Below are 6,000 nucleotides of genomic sequence, written 5' to 3'. Positions count from 1 at the left end.
CCACATAACGATTGTGCTTTCCCAGACCGAATTCTAGGCTTTGTTCCTTGTAGATTCAGGGTTCTGCAGGTGTGGTAAAGACCTGTGGTTCACAGGGCATCGTTGTGTTCTCTGGTCCTTGGGTGATGAAAGGTTGTTTGGGCCCCAAAGATGGGTTGTTTCCGGAATAGACCACGTCCACCCTCAAGCAGGCGCAGGGGAAGTGTTGTTTTGGGACATGGGGAGCTGCCCTGGGCCCATAAGAGTTTCTCAGTCCATGCGGCTATACGATGTATGATCTCTCTCTCTCTCTCTCTCTTAAATCTGTCCCTAGTCTCCTGTATCTCCTTGTATTGTGGAATAAAAACAGTATCTACAAGTCGGCTCCTCTCTTGGCAATTCTGATTCAGTAGGTCTGGGATGGGAATCTCAGGAAATTATATTTTTACAAAGCTCTCCAGGATTAGAAATCTGGCAGGGGGAAGGGGGGGAATGGAAAATCCCCCATTACATGGTCTGCCTACACAACACTTCTCTGAACATCTTATGTATGTGTGTTTGTGGGTTTCGTAAGATGGTTCCAATTATCTTTGGAAGTGAGTGGAGTATAAACTATAAATAAGCCAGAGACTTCCTCAGAGCATCCACGCGTACCGGAGCCGGTCTTGGGACTCTGCAGCTGGCGCGGCCAGGGGGTGGGGGAGGAGGCTGCGGGTTTAGAGTGAGGTGACCAGGCTCTGCCCTTGGTGCTGCTGTCCTCTAGCTGCGCGAAGGGTTTGGGAGAGCTTACCCGAATTCTCCGGGCCTCCTAGATGAGCAGAGTAATACGTACCTCGTGAGGCACTCGATGGGATGGTGTGTGGGGGAACACGAAAGACGGAGCAAGAGTCTAGTCGAGTTGGAGATCTATTCACCCGGGACCCCAGACCTCTCCGGGGGACTGTGGGGGCAGGTGCACTGGGAGTTCATTCACCCGATGAACTGAGGGGCCCCCTGGTTAGAAGCTCTTCCCCAGGCTGCAGGGGAGGAAGGGGAGGAGCATCCAAGGTCGGGGAAGCTTCCGCTCCTTCTTCTGCTTGACGCCCAGGGCCCAGGGAGAGAAGGGCGACCATACAAGAGCGTGCAAAAACTAAAGGAACCAGTTCTCCGTCATCTCTGTGGAATGCGGCCGGGGCAAGGTGCCAAGCGTCCTTCAGGGGTCCCGACACTGGACCCCTACTTCCTGGGCCAGCTCTCAAGTGCACAGGCAGCCCAGGCCTTTCATCCGGCAACATGACACTGCCTGGAGAGAACGTGAATATTACTACGGAGGACTTGGAGGCGCTGCGGGGCGGGGAGGGGGGGGGCGGTCACTTCGAAGCCATCAACCAGAATTCCTTTTTAGGGCTGTTGTGATGATGCCCTTCCTTCCCCCAGGCCCATGTGGTCTATGACCCAAGCATCTCGGGGAGTGGGGACGGGGGGACAAGAGCTATGGGGATTGACGGACTACGGGGCCGCCGTTCTGGCTCTTATCTGGAGGTCGTCTCCGCACTTCTGGACCGAGAGGCTGGGGTGAGGCCCCAGGCAGAATGATCCAGGAGATGACAAGCGAGAACCAGGCGCGTGAGCACCAAGGTTCACCATCCTTAACGGCTTGACGTTCCCCTAACGCGGGCTGAGGGGCTCCGTGTCCACGAGCCCAGGAGGCTGCGTGCAGGTTGCTGGGGACGTTTCCGGCGATGTTGGAACAGTGCCTGGCATACAGTAAGCACATCATTAATGTTTATATTTTTAGGGCCACTGGATTCCTTAACTTAAATCACATTGATGAATTCTTATTTCTCAGTCACGATGCAAGTCAGGACATCTCTGGGAAGCCTGTGGCAGGTGGCCGCCACACGTATCCACGGGGTATGGGAGTTGTGAGCGTCTGTCCCTGAGAGTGGCTCTTTTGAGGGACGCCTGGGTGGCTCAGTTAAGCGACTGACTTCGGCTCAGGGCATGATCTTGATCTCGCGGTTCGCGGGTTCGAGCCCCGCAGCAGGCTCTGTGCTGACAGCTCAGAGCCTGGATCCTGCTTCAAATTCTGTGTCTCCCTCTCCCTGTCCCTCCCTCGCTCACACTCTGTGTGTGTGTGTCTCTCTCTCAAAAAATAAATAAACATTAAAAAAATAAAATTAAAAAAGAAAGGAGTGGCACTTTTGGGGGCGGTAATCCTTGACTCGTTATGGATGGAACTTTCATAGTCCAAAATGTCCCTTCCCCTTAAAGCCAGCCTGTGGTATGTCCTGTGACTCCGATGGGACCTGAGCAGCTCACTTTAATATCTCCTTTTTTACCAAAGCCTCTGTAGAAACACACTTCAAATTTTGGGGGAGGAGGGAATAAAAGAAGTTCTGATAATATGATCTTAGTGTTCAGTATTTTGGTCCTACGTAAGGACCAAAAAGGACGTTGTAATTTTGTTTTCCTGCCCTCTCTTAGTTGGGTGTTTTGCCCTCATTTAAATATTGGAGGCAAAGGCAAATTGAGCTACCAGCTTCTAATAGAGGTTCTGTTGTATAAAGACACAAGGATCGTGAAATTGTACAGGGCCCTTCACACTTCTGACGACAGTAGGCCTGGGGAGACCGATGTGGTGGAGTTTTGAGTTCCCGGTTGTGTAGCCTCAGCTAAATGATTTCGGGACTCGCCTCTTTCCTAGTCTGCAAAATGAAACTAATAATCAGGGTCCACACACTGGAAGTTAAATCACTTTTTCAAGTGACTTCAAGCCTGGGTGGCTCCGTCGGTTAAGTGTCCGACTTCGGCTCAGGTCATGATCTCACGGTGCATGAGTTCGAGCCCCGCGTCGGGCTCTGGGCTGATGGCTCAGAGCCTGGAGCCTGCTTCGGATCCCATCTCCCTCTCTCTCTGCCCCTACCCCGTTCATGCTCTGTCTGTCTGTCTGTCTCTTTCAAAAATAAACATTAAAAAAAATTTAAAAATATAAAGAAACCAATATCGACATCAAATAATATCGCCCTTCCAGAAAAGTTGCAAAGAGAATTCCCACATGTTCTTTACCCAGACTCACGACTTTCTAGTATTTTGGCCACATGTTTTATTATTCTCTGTCTATATTTCTTCGGAAATTTGGGGAGTAACTCATGTATGTCTCGCCCCTTTAACTTTGGATCCTTCAGTTCACATTTCCTGAGAACAAGAATCTCCTGGGTAACCAGAACGTGGTTATCAACGTCAGAAAGTACAACGCCGTACGATAGGCTAAGGTGTACTAGGGTACGTAATGCTATCTACCGTTTCCTACTCTGTAGTCCACGGTTCAATTTTGTTAATTGTCCCATTCATGTCCTCCACAGGCTTCTTTGGTCCCTCACACAAGATCGCATATTGCATTTAGTTAGCATGTCTCTTTAGGTCCACTAATCTGGAACAGATCTTCACCCTTTCCTTGTCTTTCTTTTTTTTTAATTTTTTTTTTAACGTTTATTTTTTGAGACAGAGAGAGACAGAGCATGAACGGGGGAGGGGCAGAGAGAGAGGGAGACACAGAACCGGAAGCAGGCTCCAGGCTCTGAGCCATCAGCCCAGAGCCCGACGCGGGGCTCGAACTCACGGACCGCGAGATCGTGACCTGAGCTGAAGTCGGACGCTTAACCGACTGAGCCACCGAGGCGCCCCCCTTTCCTTGTCTTTCATGACGGTGACATTTCTGCAGAAGACAAGCTAGTTATTTTACAGAATGTTCCTCAGGTTGGTGGTTTTTTTCTTTCTGATATTGATTCACGATTAGATTCAAGTGAGGAATCCTTGGCCAGAATACCCAAACAGTGATGTGTCCTTCTTGGGGTATCTGCAGACACAGCGTATCTATCTGACCCTCATGAGTGATGTTAATTTGGATCACCAGGCCAAGGTGTTGTCCAATTTTCCCACTATACAGTTACTAAGTTCCCTCTGCGATGAATAAGTACTCTGTTGAAAGATAATCTGAAGTCATTGTGAATACCCTCCTTCTCATCAAACTCCCCTTTCTCATGCGCCCCGCCCCCAAACACACACATTTTAGTGTCCATTGACGGGTCTCCACCAACCAATCTTTACTGTGATGGTCGCAAGATGGTGATTCCTCAATTTCACCATTCCCTTCACATTTACCAGTTGGCATGCTAGGGAAACGATTTCCTTCATTCGGTTATCTATTTGTTATCAGCATGTACTCATAGATTACTATTTTATTTAATATTTATTTTGATACATATACACTGGCTAGATTTAGCCAGTGGGAACCCTTCCAGCTGGCACCTGTGATGTTCTAACATTCCTCCACCGCTATTTCTTACTTTTCATTACAACAAGATCTTCTAGGCTCATCTAGTACCTTCTAGGCTCTAGTCGTTCAGTCATCTCTCCAAGGAAAACTTATGGTGGAGAATGGTGTTAGAAATCAAGATCTGGTTGTAAGATGTGCTCGTTGGCACTGAGGTATCATTGCTCTGGGATCTTTTCAGTGGACAGCCAGGAAATATGTACATATAGGTATATGTATATGTGTGTACGTATATCTATATGTATACATTTACAGTTCATACTGTTCATTCTAATTCCAGGTTTACTCTACAGGAATCTTCCTTGCCTTCCTCACCCTTTCCTTGTCTTTCATTACACATCATTCCGTCTCATATCTCCCTTCTTCCACAGTGAAAACCCTAGCTCTCCAAGCAATACATTTTCTTTTACGCTCAATCACACAATATGCATAAAGCAGCTTAATTGCCACATCATAACACTATGGGGGAAAAAAACCATAAAGGAGAGTTCAAAAATTATTTGAAGTTCTTTCATTCTCTAGGCTGAGGTTATATAGCCCAAGTACTTTGTTTAAAAGGTATGCATATTCGTTCTTTTACTTCCTTGCAGTCTAGGTATGTCATTCATTTGTAACATAGTTAGGTTCAGGTCTTTCTCTTTGGATTCCACTTTTAGGTTCCCCCGTCCTGCCGTCTTTGTTGATTTTATCTGAACATGTTTCCAAAAGTCAAAGCTAGGAAAAAGGTATACTGAGGGAGGTGTAACTCCTTTTATCCCCTCTACCTTATCCTCTCGCCCTTTATAGGTAACTAATTTCATTGTTTTCTGGTATATCATTATTGTATGCGTCTGAGTATGTGTGTGTGTGTTGGCAAAATAGCAGATATTCATTAAAAATGTGTAAAATTTGTAAAAAAACAAAAAAGAATACCCTTTAATTTAGTAATAACAAGAAGAAGGAAGGCTTCTGTGAACAGATATGGACATATTATGGAAGACTTCTGTAAATGGATACGGATATATTATTAAATATAATATGTAAGATATTACTTTTCAAAGTTTATTATTTTGAGAGAGAGAGAAAGAGAGTAGGGAAGGGGAAGAGAGAGAGGGAGAGAGAAATTCCCAAGCAGGATCTGCACTGTCAACGCAGAGCCTGATGAGGGGCTCAAACTCACAAACCGTGAGATCATGACCTGAGCCAAAACCAAGAGTCAGACGCTTAACCAACTGAGCCACCCGGGGGCCCCTATAATACATCATTAAATATAATGGATCTATATCTGTTCTCAGAAGCCTTCCTTAGTCTTTCTTATAGTCCGTTTTCTCAAGCTTTTGAATTTTTGCCAATGTCTCAGGGCAGGGGGTGGGAGGGCTGGTTTCACAGTTTCTCTGTAGTTTTAATTTGCAACTCTATTATGAGTGAAATTTAACATATTTTTTCATACGTTTACAGACCCTTGAGATCTTTGCCACGCGTTGTCTTACTATGTGCTTGGCCCATCCCCATATTTAAGTTCTTTATATACTGGATCTTACTCCTTTATCCCCACATCTACGATGTGTGCGAACCCAATTGCCACATCATGTTCTTAATTGAGTGAAACTACACACTACACAAAACGTGAAATTTCCCACTTGAACCGTTTTCAAGTGTGCAGTTGAGCGACACGAAGGACATTCACACTGCTGTGCTACGCATCACCCCCGCCCACCTCCAGGATT

Source organism: Felis catus, chromosome D2, assembly GCF_018350175.1.
Source record: "Felis catus isolate Fca126 chromosome D2, F.catus_Fca126_mat1.0, whole genome shotgun sequence".
Classification (NCBI taxonomy): domain Eukaryota; kingdom Metazoa; phylum Chordata; class Mammalia; order Carnivora; family Felidae; genus Felis; species Felis catus.
Note: the sequence above shows the minus strand (reverse complement) of the source record.